Source organism: Protopterus annectens, chromosome 4.part0 (genome assembly GCF_019279795.1).
Source record: "Protopterus annectens isolate FY-2018-M chromosome 4.part0, PAN1.0, whole genome shotgun sequence".
NCBI lineage: Eukaryota > Metazoa > Chordata > Ceratodontiformes > Protopteridae > Protopterus > Protopterus annectens.
The window spans coordinates 1,148,718,350-1,148,739,669 of NC_056733.1; the positions used below are offsets into that span (position 1 = coordinate 1,148,718,350).

General features: G+C 45.1%; 1 protein-coding gene across 1 annotated transcript in view; it reads left to right on the forward strand.

Annotated features, from left to right (window-relative positions):
* ATP6V0E1 (ATPase H+ transporting V0 subunit e1) overlaps window positions 1–20,174 on the forward strand; it is a 541,806-nt gene extending 521,632 nt beyond the window's left edge. The window contains exon 4 of the mRNA XM_044069113.1: window positions 19,596–20,174. The gene's annotated coding sequence lies outside the window, so the exon portion shown is untranslated. The remainder of the gene's footprint in view (window positions 1–19,595) is intronic.
* The last annotated feature ends 1,146 nt before the right edge of the window (window positions 20,175–21,320 follow it).

Sequence of the window (21,320 nt, forward strand, 5' to 3'; positions counted from 1 at the left end):
GTAGAGGTATGGTTGTTGATGTATATTGAGACACCTCTATGTTTAACCCTTTTATGTGTAGCTTTTGGTCTAAAGGTGTGGAAGGCACTGAGACCTTGCACCGCTGGGATGCTGTCAGCCGCTTTAAACCTCGTCTGTGTAACTGCATAGGTATCGATATTTTTGAGTGTGAGGAGGGCTTGGAGGGAGTGTAGCTTTTTATTTAGGCACCTGGCATTGTTCAGTAATACCTTGAAGTTCTGTTGAGTTGATTTTGCAATGTTGGTAGGTTTGTCAATTTAGCATTACCTAAAAGCTGCACTATGGGGATGAACAAAGCCTTGGCTAGTATTCAGAAGCCTAGAGAGGAAAGGTGCAGACCATCCTTTGAACGTGGTCTGTTGACCATGTCCTCCAAGCTGACAAATATCTGATCCTATTTGAATGACACTAGAATGAGAGACAGTTGTTGAAATCGGTCATTTTTTGCTTATTGTGGCATCATCCTTTGTGATGGTAATATGCTGCTCACTGCCAGGCTTATACCAGCCTGAGGCACATAGTCTTAAAGCTCCATAATGTCTGTCTTCATATAGTCCAGAGAGGTACATCTCAGGTCATTTACACCTACATGGACTGTGATGGAATCGTACTAGTACCTGTGGTGCAATGACTTGAGTGCATGCGTGATTCGGCTGATCCTGGCGACTAACAGTTTTCTTCTTTTTGTTCATCCTGGTTAGAGGGACAGGAGTCCCCTATGATGAACCATTATCTTCTCCTTGTTCATCCTGGTTAGAGGGGCATCAGTATATCTTACAGTGGAGCCCTCTATGATGAGAGTCCTGGGAAGTGTTTGCTTGCCTTAAGGGCATAGTGCTTGGGGGGCTCCACTGAGAGTGACAGCATGTATGGTGTTAGGTGGTGTTTTTTCCAAGTGTCTTTGGGCTTGCTGAGGTATAGCTTTGACAGCAGGTGGTCTAGGTGATGTTTGTTGTTTAGGATGATTGCTTTTAAGTGTCTCAGCATTTTGTGTGTGTGTGTGTGTGTGTGTGTGTGTGTGTGTGTGTGTGTGTGTGTGTGTGTGTGTGTGTGTCTGTGTGTCTGTGTGTCTGTGTGTCTGTGTGTCTGTGTGTCTGTGTGTCTGTGTGTCTGTGTCTGTGTGTGTGTCTGTGTGTCTGTCTGTGTGTGTCTGTGTGTGTGTCTGTGTGTGTCTGTGTGTGTGTCTGTGTGTGAGCTGGGTGTTGTGTGTGGTTTCAACAACCTGATGTAGACCTGTATGTGAGAGTTTACCCTCCACTGTCATTGTATAATTACAGCTTTCATATACTGTGTAATTCTTTAAGGATTAAGTGGTTGTCAGTAAACATGAGACAATTGCTACATTATCTCAAGATGGCCAATATCCACTAAGCTGGCTACAGAGAAGTTTGAAAATTGCATATACATAATGTCAAGTCCTTTGGTTTATGAGCTACAGGGGATAGTGTATTGTGGTTAGGGTGCTTTGTTTGTGAAGACTAGTAAGAGTGCTTTATTGGGGCAGATTAAACTAAACACTAAACGCCAGTACTAAATTCTGCTAACTTTAATGTTTACACAATACTGAATTCTACTAAATGTGTATGTATTGCCATTCAAGGACCAGCTAGCTGCAGTAAGCTTGTCCCACGAGGTTTTAGCACTATACTGCTGCTTTTCAGGTTACAGTTTTACATATCACTCTTCAGTGAAAATTTGCATTCTAGGTGTGTGCTTACTGTACAGGGTACTGCTAACCCATGCAAATGTGCAAAATTTATAGCAGCACAAAAAAAAAAAAAAAAACAGAAAACTAAATAATGGTTCTTGCCGCCCCTATAGTGCCTTTTGTAGGCAAGGTTCAAATGACAAATTCACCACCGTAACAGGAACATGCAAGCAAAAACTGAGGGTGATGCTACTCAATGCTAGAAGTCTAAATCTCAAAATACACTCACTCGAGGCACTCCTTAAAATGGAGAACATCGATATCTGTGCAGTGACTGAGACTTGGTTCAAGGCTCGAGAGAGCACCCCTGCACTACCAGGCTATAACTCATACCACACTTTTCGGCCATGTAACCTGGACCAGAACACCAAAGGCAGAGGTGTGTCAATATTTATTAAGGATACCCACACCTCCAGGCTAGTTGCTCAGCATAATGCAGCCGAGGTTATCCAAGTGCAACTAACTCTGGGCAAAACTGCAATCCAAATTATAGCTTGCTAAAGATCACCCACCATGCCCCAGGATTCCCACACCTCTTTTCTTGATGTACTGGAAAATATTAGGGTTCAACCAAACACCCTAATAATGGGTGATTTCAACTACCCCACCATTAACTAGGAAAATTACTCATGTACCAACTCCTTCGCTCAACGCTTTCTGGAATTCATAAACTCCAATGCCCTGGATCAACTTATCCACACCCCCACCAGGGGCAACAATATCCTAGATCTAGTCATTACCAATATGAGTGACCGGTGTTCCACACCTGAAGTCAAAGACTCATTGGTCCGATCCGACCATAAGTTAATTACCCTAGATATCCACATCCTGCCTCCACTGCCCATTAAGGAAACCATGGTAAAAAATTTCTCCAAAGCCAACTTCATACTTCTTAAGACAGAAGTGGTGAACTTCATGACACTCATGCAGATGGACAATACAGTTACGACTACTGAATCCTGCACAATTGCAATTTATAAGCACTTACATGAGTGCATGGATCGTGCTATCCCAAACAGAACCAAGACGCTATCCTCCAAAAAAAGTAAGCCAATCTGGTAGCCCCCTGCCATAAACAAACTGTACAACAGAAGGAAGAAACTCTTGCAAAAAAGAGTAAAATCCCACGACTGGAGGAGCTCCCTGGTCATCCTCAGTAAGAAGCTGCGATCCCTGATGAAATCCTCCAAAGCTAGTTACGAAAACAAAATCACCACTAATTCTAAAGACAACCACAAAGCATTCTATAGCTATGTCAAGAAGCTCAATGGCAACACTCAGATCTGCTCTGAGTTACAGCACTATGGCACTAAATATACAGACCCAACTGATATTGCCAATATCCTGGCAGATAGGTTCAGTGCTAACTTTACCCCCCTCTCACCCCGTAAAGAGCCCATCTCTATACCAGAAGAATGCAAAGTTCCTGTAATCACGGCTGCACAGGTAAAAACCGTGCTCGCCACAGCCAAGAACACAGCATCCATGGGACCAGACAACATCCCAGGCTGTGTTCTACACGAACTACAGAACGAACTGGCACCCCACCTAAGTACCATGTTCAATCATAGCCTCACCTCAGGCTTTGTGCCTGCTGAATGGCGCACAGCAACGGTTATCCCACTCCACAAGGGGGGGAGCCACCACGGACCCCGGGAACTACGGCCCCATTAGCCTGACGAGCCTGGTCTGCAAAGCCATGGAATGTATCATCATGGAACTTATAAACAAAGACATTGGTGATCTCCAACCTCTGGATCCCACCCAGTTCGGGTTTGTAAAAGGCAGTTCATGTCTACTAAACCGGATAGACTTTTTGAAGCAGTCACCAAAGCCGTAGACAAGGGTAAGGTGGTTCACACAGCCTATCTAGATCTTGCCAAGGCTTTCAACACCATCCCCCACTCTGGAATTTTAGATAAACTCACTAAACTAGGTATAAATCCCTATGTCACAAGATGGGTTGCCAACTGGCTCACTGACAGTACCCACAATGTGAAAGTAGCAGACTCCAAATCTGACTTCAGGCCAGTGACAAGTGGAGTACCACAGGGTTCAGTCCTGGGTCCTCTCCTATTTGGTATCTACTTCTCTGACGTACAAGCTAACACAGAAGGTCTTTGGCTAACGAAGTTCGCAGATGACTGCAAACTAGGAGCCATAATCGAAACTCCTAACAATGTGGACATCCTACAAAAGGGCCTCACTGAGACAGATGCCTGGTGTCAAAGCCATGGCCTCAAGCTCAATGCCAAAAAGTGCATTGTCATCCCCTTTGGTAAAAACTCTGTACCCATGAACTACAACATAGGCGGTAGTATACTTAATACCAAAAGTGTGATAAGAGACCCTAGGACACAGGTGCACAGTAGTCTCTCCTTTGATAATCACATCGCCACAGTAGTCAGGAAATCCTTCTACGTGGCACACCTCATCACAAAAGGTTTCTCATCCAGAAAAAAAGAGGTCATTGTTCCCCTCTAATCATCACTCATTAGACCCATTATAGAGTACAACGCCCCTTTTGGTATGTACCTCACAAGACATCTACAACAACTGGAAAGGCTGCAGAAATACCTAACAGAGAGGGATTACTGGCCTCAAACAGATGCCCTACGCAGACCATCTCAAAAAACTCCAGCTTTACTCCATCGCATATCGCCTACTCAGAGGTGATCTCTGCCTAACATACAAAGCTATGTCAAACCCAGAGCTGTTGGACATGCTCCACTTAAAGAAATCCCAATCCCTCCGAGCTACACACTCTAGGGACCTAAACCTTGTCACCACAATAAACAGAACATGCCGGAGGGATAGATTCCTGTCCCAAAGACTTCCCATACTCTGGAATAAACTACCTATCTATATCAAACAAAGCACCTCATTAGCACTCTTCAAGAAAAATCTTGATGATTGGATGGGAAATAGGAAATTCACCCCGGGGTTCACCTCTGTGGCTCTGCTTGACAGTGGCACAGGAAAATAATTTTCTTGGGTGGCAAAAGCCAGGGTGCCATTTTGGCTGGGCTTGTATAGGCCCCAGGGCTGATAGCCTAGTACCTACCTATGAATCTATGAGCCCTCTGGCCAATAAAATTGTTATACAGTGAGTCCTTTTGTATACATCTCATCTCAGATAGACCAGGCAAAAACACCTTCTGCCACAAGATGAATAAACCCAGTCCATCATTCCATCTAGAACCTTTTTTCCCATTTTTGCACATGGAGTCGAGTGCCACTTCAGTCATGTAGACAGTCTTCTAGAGCCACAGTTTACACCATCGGGTGGCTAGCCCTGCCACTGTAGTTCTTTCTCAGACCATACACACAGACACACACACACACACACACACACGTATGGCCAGTTGAGAGTGGCCAGTCCACCTACTGCAGGTCTTTGAAATGTAAGAAGGAAGCTGGAGCACCCAGAGGAAGACCAGGTGAGCACAGGGAGGGCATGCAGACTCCACACAGAAGGCATACCAGCTGAGGATTGAACTGGGGAGCCTCTTGCTGTGAGGTGAGAACTCTCTCTGCTGTGCCGTTGCATTACCCTTGAATAAACCCAGTCCTCTGAAGGAAAAAAAGAGTAAAAGAGACCCAGAAGTGCAATGCTAACACAAACCATTTAAACAACTATCTGGAATTCCCTTGCTGAAGGTAATTTCAAGACCGTAACAGTGAGAGGAAGTGAAATTTTTTCTTAGTCTATTCATATCTTTAATTGAAGTGAAAAAACAGGAACTATTTTGACTTTTCTAATTGTTTCTTTTTATTGAGCCTGGTAGCTGTTTGCAAGTGATTTTGTAGAGATTATCGTGGATGTTTTTCTGCCTGATGACATCCCTGGAAAAGATTGCAGACAAATGTGCTTGTGGGAGATGGGTTTCCCATGGACTACAGCATGCATTATTCTTTTAGACGGAGAGAAAAATTGGAGCATGCATACATTGTGCAGCTTTCAATAAGAAGACAGTGTTTTCAATGAATGCTGTAAGCTTCTTATCATAGCTGAGTGGCAAATGTGCTTTACCTCAGCAGGAGAACCCTCTCAACAAATTAGACCATTCTTGTATACCTTCCCAAATAAGAGGGGAAAAAGGGCAGAGAAGAGTAGGACAAATGGCAGAGTCCTTGGCAAACATCTGACTCTTTCTTCCCTTAAAGCAGTGGCATATGCAGTTTATGGCATAAGAGCTTTGTACTTCTACTTGTAATAGCTTCATAGGTTCATAAGAGGTTACTAGGCTAATAGTCCTAGGGCTCTTACAAGCCTCGCCAATTGTAACCCTTGCTCCTTTAAGGGTCTAGAGGTATGGTCTATGTTATAAGCAGATCTAAATCAGCATCTACTGCCCCATTCTAAGAGGGATAGAGGTGAAAGTCCCAGGGTGAATTTGTGGTTTCCCATCCAGTCGTCCAAGTTGCACTTAAAAAGGGGTTCTGTTTAACCTGTATTGGAAGTTTATTCCAGAGGAGAGAAAACCTCTGGGAGATGTATCTGTCTGTTCAGCAAGTCCTGTTGATGTTTCATGCTAAGTTAAGGTCCCTAGAGTGAGTGAATCGTGTACCATTTGACTTACAAATGTGCAGCTTTTCCACTAAGGCAGGATCAGAGGTTGCTCTGTATGCAAGGCACAAGTTGCTTCTGAGTAGACTATATGATACAGAGTATAGTGACAGTGATTTCAGTCTGTCCACGCAAGACATGCTGAAGACCCTAAATTTTCTTTGTGAGGAACCTTTGAGGTCTCTCCCTTTGCTGCAGGTGCCTGTTTAGGTAAATAGCAAAGGGAGCATTCTACTCTATTATAGGCCTGATGATGGAAGAGTACAGGGGGGTTTATAACCTGTCTTGTTTGGGAAGCTGTGCCCTGCTTATGAGGTGAGCAATATAGAAGGCCTTCCTTACCACTGTGGAGACATGGTGATCAAAAGTAAGGTTGCTGTCAACCTGTGTGATCAAATCTCTGACCACCAATTTAGAGTTTAGGGTGTTGTTATTAATATGGTAATCTGCATGGACATCACTTTTGCCAAAGGGAGTGATGTTGCATTTTTTGCATTGAGTTTAAGATCATGACTTTGGCACCAGTCATTGGTTTGCGCAAGTCTTTCTTGTAGAATGTTAACATAATTTGAGGAGTCAATGAATGCTCCCAGTTTGCGGTCATCAGCAAACAGACACAGACCTTTTGTTTTTGCCTGTACTTCTGAGAAATAGATTCCAAACAGTAGGGGCCCCAACACTAATCCATGTGGAACACCACTGGTAACTGGTTTGCTAGTGGAGGTGGAGTTCCCTATTTTAACTTGTGTGTTCTGTCGGCGAGCCAGTTTGCAACCCACCTGACAGTATATGGGTTGACCTCCAGCTGGGTGAGTTTTTCCAATGATGCCTGAGTAGAGGATTGTGTCAAAAGACTTGCCCAAGTCTATGTAGGCAGGGTCAGTGGCTGCACTCCCCCTTGTGCAAGGTGATTACAGTAACTGTTTCCATTTAGCTGGGACAAAAACCAATGCTTATGCTGTGGTTGAAAAGAGTACCTAATGGTGTCGCTAACTCCTGATCTGAAGTAGTTAACTTCATTTGTGCATCAACCTATGGGTCTTCGGATCCATATCGGATCCGAGCCAGCAGTTTCCAACAGCATAGATCCGAGCTCCAAGCTCCTCCCCTACCCATAATCCCCTGCCAACCCTACCTGACCTCAGATCTAGTTTGCCGCGGTTTCATCCAGAAGCTCGATCACTGAGTTCCAGGCTTAGCGTCTTTTTGTGAGAAAATTTTACCATTTTTCTCTTCTTTTTTTTGTAAATTTAGTGTGCGTGTGTTGTGTACAGGTCCCTCTTTAGTTTCCTTTACCTGTCTGTTAATCTTCTTCATAGCTTTCCTTCCCCTCCCTCGTTAGTGCGTTAGGGAGTGTGCTGTGTGTTGGGGCCTAGCGTGTGTGTTTTCTTTCAGTATGTCGGAAGCCTCAAAAGCTGTTTTTACCAAGTGTACCGAGTGTGGCCATAAGCTATCCCTGGCAGATGGCCACACTCGGTGCGTGTTGTGCCTTGGGGTTGGACACCTCTCCTCAGGTTGCTCCATATGTGCGGCGTTCAACCCCAGGGCACTTAAGGACCGGAGGACTAAGCTGGTTCTGGCGGGACTGCTGCCCCCGGACTTGGCTTCGGCCTCCGGTACCATGGTGGCTCCTGCCATGGCTGCGGCTACTGCCACTCCTGCCTCCCTTCCACTGGCCGGGACTCAACCTCCTGCTTTGGGCCAGGAGGATAGGGTGTCCAGGAAAGAGAAACGGAAGGAGGAGCACCATAAGCGGCGGGCCGAGGCCTCTTCATCGGCCCCGCCGGCTAAGCAGTCTTCTCCCTCCAGGACTTCCGAGCATTCCACCCCTCGGCTCCGGTCTCCTCCTTTTTCTCCGGGACCGGAGGAGGCCCGGCCCCCATTGAGGTCATCGAGGCGGCACTCCCGTCCCGCCTCGGTGGCCTCATCCAGCTCCACCCGAAGCCTGACCGACGCAGACTTGGACCGGATGATGAGAAGATTCCTCCAGGCCCAGCTGCAGATGGGAGTGCTCCTGCCTCCCCCCCCCTCTGGGGGGGGGGGGAGCTCGACACCTTTTTTTGCCCCAATTGCTCCTTCTCCGACCCGCTTCCCGGGTTCTGAGTTTTCAGAGCTGGGTAGCGTCTGCACTGGGGGAGTGTCGGCGCTGACAGTATCGGGTACTTCGGCGCCGACAATGCCCTCAAGTCTGTCTGGTCACTTTTCTTCAGATCCGAACTCTCGGAGCCGAGAGCTGAGCTTCGGATCCGAGGGTCTTAGTGTGCCTTCGGCTCCGAACAGGTCGGAGCATATTGGACCTTCGGATCCGACCGCGTCGGCTCCGGCCCCGATCCGCCCGTCGGATCCGAGGGAGGGTCTGCGCTCGGATCCGAGAGAGAGCGGCTCTCCTTTGGCATTCGACGTAGTGGAGAGGGTTCTGTCGAGGGATTTCAGACCCCCAGCCTTGGCTATGGCTCCACCCTGCACCCCATCTCAGATGGGTCCGACTTCCGTCAGCCAGTCCCAGGGACAGCCTGCTCCAACGTCCCAGGTCGTTCCGTTGGAACATGACATTGCTGGTGAGGTCTCCTCGGACAGCCCCCCCCGTGGAGATTCCTCACAAGCGTAAGTGCAAGAGGAGGCACTTGGACTCCCGAGTCCTTGACCGAGGACACAGATTTGGAGGAAGGGGAAGGTTCCCCAAGATCACCCCCAAGGACATCTCATTTGGAGACATCATGGAGATGCTCAGGATTAGGGGGGGGGGGTGATCTGCCCCAAAGCCTACCTCAGATGAATCTGTGTTCCTGGAGGCATTTGAAGCAGGCCCGTCTACCTCTTGGGTGTCCCCTCTAGCTGACCCCCTGGTAAATCTGATCAGTACCAGGGCGTGGAAGGAGCCGGACACTGTGGAGCCAGTCCCAAAAAGACCTGACAAAATACTTAGTCCACCCTTCGACAGATCTCAATGGAGTAAGGGAACCCCTGTAGATGCCATGTTGGTGGCGGCGGCGGCCACTAAAAGGGAATTAGCCCAGGAGACTCCCTCGGTCCATGCTCCAGACAAGGAGTCTCAGTCGATGGATCGATTAGGGAAGCGGGTTTTTAGTTCAGCTGCCTTCTCAGTGAGGTCACTGAACTACATGGCACATGTCATACGACTGCAGCGAGACCTTATCAAAGAGTACGCCGCATCGCCCCCGGAGTCCATGTCAGCGGAGGATAAACAATTGTACTCTTCCCGAATGGCCACTCTTAGGTCTATCTCGAACACCTCTATGTGGCTACTGTCCCACGCCACGGAAGGGGCCGCTAGAGCTAGCGGAGCGGGCGTCATTATGAGGCGACGGGCCTGGCTCCGCCACTGTGATTTTGCGGAACCCTTTAAGGTGTCTTTTGCTAATGCCCCTTTCGATGGTTCTGCCCTTTTTGGAAAAACCATACGCGATACTTTGGTCCAGAGCGAGAAGGACGGGAAGACGTTGTCTGCCATCGAGTTCGCTTCTTTGCTCCCCAGAGGTCCTTTTCCAAGAACCAAAAGGGACAGAAGAAGATGTGGTTCCGGAAGTCGCAACAGCCCCGTTCCGCTCCGGACCCGCAGTCCTTCCGTGGCAGAGGAGGACAGGGTGGACTCCGCCCTAGAGGCAGAGGGGGCCCGAGGAACTTTGGGTCCAGAAAACCGTTCTCTGACCGGCCCACGCAACAGCCCTGAAGGGATACCTGACTGCTCCACTCTGGAGGCAGTCAGGGGGCGCTTCTCGAGGCACCTAGCAGCTTGGAAGTCCATCACGACCGACCGCTGGGTGCTTCGCATCATATCCAGAGGTTACCAGATCCCTTTCTCCCATCCCCCTCACAATCCCAGACACCTCCCCGACGTTCCACCCGAGCAGAGGGAGGCCACAGCTGCGGAAATCCAGCGGCTGCTACAAAAAGGAGCCATCCAGCACGTCTCCCCAGACCAGTACGGATCAGGCTTTTACTCCAGGTTCTTCTTGGTGCCAAAAAAGATGGGGGACTTCAGACCGATCCTCAACCTATCCCTCTTGAACCTGTCAGTAACCAAGGAAAAGTTCCGGATGGTCACTCTTCAGTCCATTCTCCCCCTCCTGCGGGAGAACGACTGGATGTGCTCTGTAGACCTCAAGGATGCGTACTACCACATTCTGATGGACAGACAATCCAGGAGGTTTCTCCTCTTCCAGCTAGGAGCCAGCCATTACCAATTCAGGGCCCTTCCCTTTGGTCTCACCACAGCCCCCAGGGTGTTCATCAAAGTTCTATCGGTGATAGTGGCCCACCTGCGACTGCAGGGCATTCAGGTTTTCCCATACCTAGACGACTGGCTCCTGACCGCCCCCACAAGGCATCTACTCTGCGCAGCCAGAAACTCCTTTCTTCACCTAGCGGCCCAGCTGGGGATCACTATCAACATAGAGAAATCTTCCCTTTCTCCACCTCAAACCATAGATTTCATCGGAGCAAGGTTGGACACAAACAGGCGTCTAGCCCTCTTAACTCCAGACAGAGTGCGGACCTTAAGACTCCATGTGCGGGCCATCCTCCTACCCCAGGCACCCCCGGCGGAATTGGTCCTGAGGGCTTTGGGTTAGATGGCAGCCATCAACCTATTGCCGATGGTGCATCTGAACATGAGAGTCCTGCAATGGACTCTCCAAGTTCAATGGTCTTTTCTGCAATTCCCTCTCTACCACCCTATTCCCCTCAGCAGGGTTTGCAAGGAGGCCCTCTTATGGTGGCTCCAATCCCCTTACCTCCAGAAGGGGTGCCCCTTTTCTATGTCCCCTCCCCTAACCACGGTGACCACGGACGCCTCTCGCCTTGGGTGGGGGGGGCATTGTGCGGGCAGGACAGTCCAGGGCACGTGGAACAGCACGAAGACCTCTCTGCGTATAAATGTCCTAGAGATGAGGGCGGTGCTTTTGGCGTTGCAAGCACTACAGAGCCTTCTTCCCGTAGGAATGATTGCAATCCAGACGGACAACATGGCAGTAGTCTGGTACATCAACAAACAGGGAGGAACCAGGTCTTATCCTCTTTGTCGAGAGGCCATGAGAGTGTGGGAATGGGCGATTTCCACCAACCGCTTTCTCATAGCGACGCACATTCTGGGACGGTCCAACATTTTAGCAGACAAGTTGAGTCGCACCATCCTCTCGCCGTACGAGTGGTCTCTTAACTCAAGGTAGCGAAGCAGATATTCTCCACTTGGGGTCAACCTTGTTGCGATCTTTTCCCCTTTCCTTCAAATACGAAATGCAACGAAATGCAACGACTACTTCGCTCTAATTCCCCCACCCGGGGAATCTCCACGAGACGCTCTGGTGCATGCTTGTCCCCCCAGTCTCCTTTATGCTTGTCCTCCTCTTCCGCTGATGTTGAAGTTTCTACAGCAAGCCAGTCGGTTGCAGAACAAGATAATCCTCATTGCCCCATTCTGGCCTCGCCTTGCTTGGTTCCCGTATCTTTGGTCTCACCTAGTGAATCCTCCCTGGATTCTGGATCCCATTCCGGATCTCATAACCCATCCATTGGATCTTCCGTACCCAAATCTGGACAGCCTCAAGCTCACGACTTGGTTGATCCAGTTCCAAGGTTAGCTAGGACTCCCGGTATCTCTTTCCAGGTCAAAGCTATTCTGGTGGCGGCGCATAAGCCCATCCACCAGAAAGGTCTATGATAGCAAATGGAAACGTTTTTCTATTTGGGCGGAGCACAGAGATCTAGATCCTTTCACAGCTCCGTTGTCTGCGGTGTTAGATTTCCTATCAGGACTCTTTGATCAGGGCGCCAGCTCCTCTACAGTCAAGGTTCAGTTGGTGGCTATCTCTCACCATCACGTAGGAAGCGACCTTGGACCATTGATCTCCTCCAAGTTATGCAAGGCCTTTCTGAAGGGTACCTTCTTACTCAGACCCCTGGTGAAGGAAGCAGTCCCTCCTTGGGACTTAACTTTGGTATTGCAGGCATTTACAGCCCCTCCTTTTGAACCTGCAGCTTCAGTAGATGTAAAATTTTTATAATGGAAAACTGCCTTTCTTGTAGCTATCACCTCAGTTCGAAGGGTTTCCAAAATTCAAGCCCTTTGTGCAAAACCACCTTATTTGTCCTTCCACAAAGACAGAGTCTACCTCAGGACCAATCTCTCCTTTCTTCCAAAAATTGCATCCGAATCAAATATTAATCAATCCATTAACCTACCATTTTTTTTTTCCAACTACCAAAACAAAGGGGAACATAAGTTACATCTGCTGGATCTGCACAGACAACTGCGCTTTTATTTACACAGAACAGCTGGTCATAGGCAATAAGATCAGCTGTTCATTATCTTTGCCAAATTTAACTTAGGAAAGGCTGTTTCCAAAGTCACACTGTCCAGATGGATTTCTCAGTGTATTCTGTTGGCATATGAAAGTACTGGTCGGCCCGCACCTCTAGGAGTTCATGCCCACTCTACCCGGTCTGTCTCTACCTCGGCGGCCTTTCGTTCTAGACTCTCGTTGGATGATATCTGCTCAGCAGCAACATGGGCTTCGTCTCATACCTTCATTAATCACTACAAGCTGGATGTTGTCTCCAGAGGGAGAGCATCCTTTGGCTCTGCAGTGCTCCGGAACATCCTTCCTTGAGGACCGCCCAAGATTTAGGTAGCTGGGGACTCTGTCCCATAGGTTGATGCACAAATGAAGTTAACTACTTCAGATTAAGAAGTTATGTACTCACCATAACGTTCCATCTGAGTAGGTAAACTTCATTTGTCAGCAACCGACCCCCCCCCCCCGTCTCCCTGACCTTCGGATGTTCGAGATGTTACCTTCCTTATGGCAAGGGTATGTAGCTAGTTTTGCAGGTGATTTTTTTGTATGCTTATCTAGCTGTGGGCAAACTCGATCTGAGGTCAGGTAGGGTTGGCAGGGGATTATGGGTAGGGGGAGGAGCTTGGAGCTCGGATCTATGCTGTTGGAAACTGCCGGCTCAGATCTGATATGGATCCGAAGACCCATAGGTTGCTGACAAATGAAGTTTACCTACTCAGATGGAACGTTATGGTGAGTACATAACTTCTTATTTTAAACCATTGAGAACGCAGCCTGGGATGTTATTGGCTTTGGAGAGAGCAGTCAAGACCTGCTGTTTAGAGATACTAGGTGGAAAATAGGTGGTAGGAATGTTTTGGCGTGTATGTGGCGGGGAGAAGGTTTCACTGAATCTGTCCACTAGCAGGTTGGCTATTTTCACTGTTTCCATTTATGTGGTACCATTCACTACCAGTTCAGCACACATCTGGGTTTTTCCTTTAAGGTTTCAGATGTAGCTAAAGAATGCCTTATGGTTACCCTTAGCTAGCGATGCTAATCTAGATTCTTAGTTAGCTTTAGAGGACTTTACAAGATGTCTTATTTGCTTGTTCAAAATGAGAAGGGTGTGCTTCCAATTCTGAAATCATTCCTTCTTGCTCTTAGCAATTTCTTCCTCTTATTATATAACCTGTTTATGCCGGATGTCCTTGCTGTCAGTGGGGGCAGGAGCTTTGAAGCTATTAATGCCTTCACGTAAGAGACTGTAGTTGGCTTTGGAGAAGTTATTTAGCCTAATTTCTCTTGTCGGGGGGGGCTGATGCTATTGTTACTTTGAAAGAGACTGATTTATTCTGATGAAGTCTGCTTTGGGCAGACAAAAGCGCTCATGCAGTGGGAATTGTTATTACTTTTGTGATTAAAGAAGTTTTTTTGTCTGTTTACACGGAACTTTGGTGTTTGTTTCCAGTTGAGTACTACATTTTTGTGATTATGATCAGACTTTGCCAGGGAGGGCCACACACTTGTGGTCATGCACCGTTCTACCAAATCTAGAATATTTGGGCCCCTTGTGAGAGTGCCAGCTGTGTGCTCCAAGGCATTTGACTTGACGTCCAAGAGCCTTTAGGCTGTTGAGTGGAGGTCTGATGCTATCTTTACTTTATCCAATCTATGGACAGGTAGTTAGTCACCTATAACAATGGTGTTTGGTGTATTTTGAGCAACTCAAGTAGATGCAAGTAGGCAATGTGGCTGTCATGGTTCATGGAGGGGAATCTGTAGCTGATAACTTGGAGAGGGGTCTTTTCTATAGTTATTTGAACATGGAACAACTCTAGGGAATCATTCTGTTTAACCAATCGAGAGGTGTATTTATGTTTGAATATTGATATGCCTCCTTTAGTTTTCATGTGTTCATTTTATAATCTGAATGTGTGGAAGGCATTATATCCCGGTATGACCAGGGTGCTCATCGTGGCCTTGAACCAGGTCTCTCTGACTGCACAGATGTCTACATCTTCCATTGTGAGGAGTGCTTCCAGTGAGTATAGTTTCAGAGTTAGACTTCTAGAGTTTAGCAGCATAACCTTAAGGTTGTTTTTTTGAGGATATTTTTATGTCAAGAATTTTGTTTTTGTGACATTGCCTAAAAAGGCACTGTGGGGGTGGCAAGAGCCTTAGCCAGTAACTGAAAACCCAGAGGTTGACATTGGAGACCATCTCTGGCAAAGCATCATGGTCTGTCAGCCATATCATCCCAGGCTGACAGGTACTGGATCCCCTTAGAATGACACCAGAAACTAAGCCAGTTGTTGAAGCCCATCATTTTTTTTGTCTGTATTGAGGCATCATCCTAGGTGAAGGTAGAATGCTGCTTAAGACTAGGGACATACCCACCTGGGACACACAGAGAGCTCAGTCATGTTCTTCATATAGTCCAGTGAGGTATGTTTCAAGTCATTCACACCGCACCAACCTGGACAATGACAGAGTCATAACAGTGCCTGTTGAGAGACTTGTGTGCATGTGTGATGCGTCTGATCCTGGCATGTGACAGATGACAGTGACCTTTTCCTTATCCACCCTGGTGAGTGGAACATGCGTGTGTGTCTCAATGAAGTCACGTATAACTAAAACATCTGATTTTGTATTTTGCCTTGGGGGCTTGTTTGGTAACTGGACTGTGACTTGCTGGGAATGTATTGTGTGTTTGGAGGTATTTTATCTTTAGACAGGCTTCTAGTGAGAACCTTCGTATATGTAGGTTTAGGTGTTGTAAGTGTGGCTGGTGCAGGAAGTGGTGTGTGTGAGCTGACAACCTGGTTAGTATCTGATGTACTGATTTGTGAGTGAGAGCCCAGATTCTAGATTATTAATATAGATGCATCTCTCACATATTGAGTTTGTGTGACTTAGGGGTTGTCATTGTACATGACACAATTGCTACATTGCCTCAAGATCCCCATGTAAATCAGGTTGGCTGGAGAAATGGTGGGAAAATTATCCATTCATGATGCTAGGTGAAGTACTGTGATCAGTAAAAGGGAGGTGACTAGAATGACCAGGTATGGCTAAGGCACAAGAAAAGGTTCTAATCTCTGAGGGGCTTAATGGGTAAGACTTGTTGAGTTTGCGTCTATAACCACCGGTGGCAAACACTACTCCACAGTAGTGTGTGGTTATGCTCAAAGGTGCGTGGTGGTGCGCGCCGAGCAAACACACTAACCAATAGTAGCACACTAGACTGGGTTATGGGCCAACAATCACCACTCAGATAGGTCCTTAGCTACACTCTACTCTCATTAGTATGCAGGAGGAGGCCCTCTTTTGTGGACGAAAGATGAATTATTGCTCAGAAACTGTAAAAGCAGACTGGATCCAGCAAAATCTGAACCAAGTCTTTGCTAGGCTAAAAGTGCAGGAAACAGCAAAAATACAGTAAAATACAGTTAAAAATAAAATAACAGTACACAGTAAAATATAATACAAGAAGTGCAGATAAAGTAAAAATGATTACTTTTTAGTAGAAGATAGTGGATGCTTCAGATAACAAAGCAGATTGATTGCTTATTGCTAACCTATGTGCAACTCTGGCAAATAAAAGAATTCTTCTCTTCAGACTTTTTATTTCAATGGAGGTATATGATGGTGATCTGCTTACTCAAAAGGCATTCATAGTGACTAAATTTGTAATTGCATTCATACCTGAAATCTCTGTTTTTCTGACTTCTGTTTTTTTGTGTAGAGATGCCATTTGCCAGATGTCAACATCAGATGGATTTACTTGGCCACATTGTAGAGATTCCTCATTTTCCTGTCCCACGTGCCACTGAGGCTGAGTTACTGTTGATTATTTTAGGGTGCCCTCCAGTTGAGTGTTGCGGCATAGGATATCTGACAACCTTCCCATTATTTATTGGGAAAAAGTGATTGGACGTTTGCAAGTATGAAGGCAGGACATTGGCTGAGCAGATGCCAACTGTGTAGATAGCTGCAGCATTTCTGTCAGTTTTGGTTGTAAAAATTTGGAAGAGTGTAACATGCTGTGTTTTGCTGGTGTATAATTTGCCATGTTACTCAGGCATACTGTTTTTCTTTAGGCCTTTCTACATTTGAAGTTAGAGGGGTAGGAAAAGGAAAGGTTGGGACTGTTCCTGAGCTGGTTGTAGTTTTGTATTCTCATTTCTGATTATATCTTCACTATTCCTAATATGTGTACTGCTATCTGTGAGTTTGATCCATTTCCCATCATGTTTCCCTGGAGTTACTAGACCCAGTCCTGTACCACATCATCCTTGCACCTGTCAAAGACGAGCTTTTCATTTCCACTAAAGAAATTCCTGATTACTCCAGTCCTTAATAACCAGGGCTAGATCATGATGATGTGATCAGTATTGACCTGTGTCAGGGCTAGAGCATGACGATGTGGTCAGTATTGACCTGTATCAGGGCTAGATCATGACAATGTGGTCAGTATTGACCTGTATCAGGTTTAGATCATGATGATGTGGTCAGTATTGACCTCTATCAACCCTTCCCTTTCTTGGCAAGATGTTTGAGAAAGTAGTATACTTGCACCTTTATCAAGGCCTTTAGCAATGCCCTCGTGGTGAGAGGTCAGTGTCATCCATTCCATTCCATACCAATCAACTGTCCAGTGTTTTGCAGAATGTCCAGATTTTCACCTAATATTTTTGGTTTGTCATAATATTTGTGATTTTTCTGGCATATCGGTGGGGATTGCAGTCACTAAATGACACCCATTTGAGTTTCACACATCAGATTCTTCAGAAGATGCGTGCTAATTTTAAGAACGGTTTTTAAAATCTGTCCCTGATTTTAGATCTTTGTGTCCTTGTTAGTTTTTGGCCTTGTCTGGAATTCTTGTGCTGAGAGTTATGTCCATTTTGGTTTTATTAGATTATTTCACAACATGTAATAATGTGGGCCACTCCATCTCTCTGATCCACTGAGCCCTACTGTGGTATCATAGGAATATTCCTGAATTGGTTTGCCTCGTACATGTCTGAGGTAGTCTCTGGAGTTAATTTCTCTGCCTCCTACCGTCTTGACCATAGTGTTCTGCAGATCTCCATACGTGGCTGTCTTTTGTACACTCTACACTTTTGAGAGATGTTATTTGATCAAGAGGCCTGTAATACCATTGCTATGCAGCTTCCATCTCTGTCCCTCATAAGTCTGTATCTGCTGTTAATCAGATAGCTAAGGACTTGGAATGCGGTCAGTAATCAGCTCAAACTGAGCAATTCCAAGATGGTGGAAATGATCACACACACACACACACACACACACCACTCTTGGGGAATTTTTCTTTACCAGTTTTGTCTCCTAACATTATTTACAGTGTAGACAAAGTACAAATTGTGTCTGAGGCTCATGACCTAGGGTGATTTGTTAATGTTAAGCTGACACTAAAGAAGCAGGTGTCAGCTGATTTCAAATCTTCTTGTTAACATATTGAGAATATTGCCCTTATCGAGCACTTTTATTCATTTTTCAGCTCACATTACTGTGATGTATGCTGGATTCTCTTCCTGTCTGCACTTTCATAATGCTGTGTAGGTAGAGCTTCTGAAGTCTGAGTTTGACTGCCTAAACTGTTGCAAAACTCACCAGGATGGCTACTTATAGTAGTGTGTAGGTACCCATACATTAAGCAGATTTTTCAGGGACTGCATGGTTTCCTGTCAGGCAACATATCATCTATAATTTTCTAGTCCTTGTTTATTTAGCCCGGCATAGCTTGGTCCCTCCCATGTGCAGGATCTGTTGAACTGGTATTGGCTATCCCATTCCACATGTTCAGTCATTCAGGGGCTGTTAGTTGGTCTGGATAAGCGGTCTGAATCCCCCGGGGTTCAAGCTTTCTTACAAGGACAGTGTCTCTTGAATGTCTCAGAGAGTCTCCAGTGTTGGCTGGTTCGAGTGCACTTTGAAGACATATTTATTTGAATTGACCTTTGACTGGTACATTACTATGGGTGCTTTTTAGATGTCAGTAAAGCAGTGTGCTTACTGCTTTTATTATTTATTCCATTTATTTGTTGCATCTGTTTTTACTGTATTATTTCATTGTGTCATTTCATATCATGTTTAATTATATTATCCTTCAGTGGTATTTGCTTCGTTGTATCATTAACATTATTGTATTTTCTGTATTATTTTTTTCTTATAGAGCTTTGGTCCGAAGACTTCATTGTAAATGAAGCTGACGTGAAATGGGCCTTTGCAATGCACACTACCACTCTGGGTGCTGTGATCACCTGGTTCTGCTGTACATTAGCACGTCTGTGTGATCCCCACTCTCTAATGCAGAGAACATTCCCATGAGTGCTTGCTCCTGTAGTGAAAAGAGTTGAGCAGACTTAAGCCTCATTATTCCCCTCCTGCACTGCAGCAGCTCCAAAGGGCATCTGAACTTGGGCACTTGGGTCATAGTCAGGGGTTTATCTTGTTATAGTTGGATTATAAATGTTACATTTTAATGTCTTTTCGTAAAGGCAGTTCAATGAATAATATACTGCTACATTTCAGATTATTGCTGGGCCTGTCCACTTTATTTTCTTTAACCAGGTCAGATCCACTGATTGTAAATGATTCTTTTGAGAGGGACTTGGAGCACTTGTGTGTACTTGTCTGGTTAAGTGACTTACTCCAAATTACACATTGTAGAAACTGAAAGATTAAGCCTGACACCAGAGGATGAAGCTTATTGTTAGCTCACAGCCTAACTCTGTGCTGTGTTCCTTTACTGAGAATTTTTTTATACGTCCCTTATTCTTGTACATTGGTCTGAATCATTGCCATTCTGAACTTGTTACCTGTTGTAAAGGGGCTATGATATATTTTCTTTAAGTAATAGTAATGATAAAGGTGTTTGACATTGTTGTATTAGTTTTGTCATTGCTCCTGTAAGAGTCTTGATTGTCCTTTATTGAGAAACCTTTGACATTTTCTATTTTACTTTCTCTTGCAGGTAAAGAAGACCTTCACTGTTGTGCATAAAAGAGCAAAACTTCCTAACAGCTGATTTTTCAGACTTGATTCCCACTGTGCCTCTTCAGTTGCCTTACTCTTTCTACAGTATTTTTGATAATTTTCCTATGAACTTATTCATATTTGAAATAATTTTTAATACTAAAATTAAGAAGTTTATATGTCCTTGACAAGACTCTGGCAGGCTTGAGCTAACTCTTTTAAAAGACTTGGACAATAACCTTTGTTTTGATTGCACAAAATGTTAATGTTATTTGTCTGTATTTTGGGAGGTTGCAGACCACTGCACCCTCCTGCCTTCATGTCCCAGTGTCTCAAACATTACTGTAGTCTTTGAACCCCAAGTCCTGCTGTGGTCATTCACTGACAGATGTGACATATTACAATTGTAATAATGAAAAAAGGCAGAATATGAGATTTTAATGTTTGTTTGAGGTATTCTGTTTATAAATTAATATTTATCCTATAAAGTCAAATGATGTGAGTTAAAATACTGCAGGGTTTGCTGCTAGGTCCTTCTGTAAGCTTACAGGTGTTATAATAAAAAGATACTTCCTGATGGTGAGCTTCAGTATTTAAAATTCCCATATTCTTTGGCAGTTTTACCTGACTTGTATGATGCTGACTCATCTGTGGATAGTATGTGTTGTCAGCTATGCATATGTGTATAATCTGTGCCTTATTTAAGTAGAAAAAGCAAAGCAATTCTTGAACCAGTTTCAGCCATGATGCAGGTCACAAGCACAAGAGTAAAAAATGTGGATGACTTAGTGTAGTCACTGTATTTCTAGGACGTGAGAAGAAAATGGAGTCTCAAGAAAACTCATCCAGAGGGATTGCCAAGATGGCTGCACATGGATCATTAGGTTAATTTGAGATCTCCCAGTGTGAAAACAGAAACTGTCAAAAAATCCATCTGGGTAAAATGCATTCATTGGCAATTGATTACACTGCTTGGATGCCAGCAAAGAATACATTTGGAGGACCTGAGATGAAATCAACCAGAAAAGGAGCATTGAAGACCATGATTAGGGTAACTGTTCAGCAAAAGGCGGTTTGTTTTATATTTGGTACATGAGATGGCTTCCAATAATTTACAGGAAAAATAAACTAAATTCACTCAGAGGTATTTATATATTCCTTCTGTTTCATTTATTTTAAACTCTAAAAGAAGGCTGGAAAAAAGACTTATTCAACTAGGTATTCAGATGAGCTGATAAAACTGCAAAAAATCAGAATTTGAAGAAAAGGCTGTCTGAGCACAAGGGTTCTCAAGAATAGCTGTTTAAAAAAAGTGCACAGAGAAAACTGGAGAATTCCTGCTCTGCTACAGAAACTGGAAGGAACTGACTGTATTACTTTTATGAAAGTACAAATAAGCAACTGGATTGGTGTCCGCAGTAAGACTTTTTAATTGAGAGCACATCATGTGTATGCTCCAAACCTGGCCATGAGAAAGCACACAAGACCTTTATTAGTAAAGATGCAGTCATAACAGCAGAAAGAGTTAATCCTGGGAAAATTGTGATACAAACGAAAACTTTTAAAAATTGGAAACAGCAGGGTATTTGTGAAAAAACTGATTGTTCAGTGTACCCCAGGCAAAAGAGAAGCAGATTTATCCCAGTAATCAGGGAATGTTGAGAAGCAGGTGTGAGATTTAAGCTGCTGTATCCAGCTGTCTTCAGATTTTTTTTTCATGGAG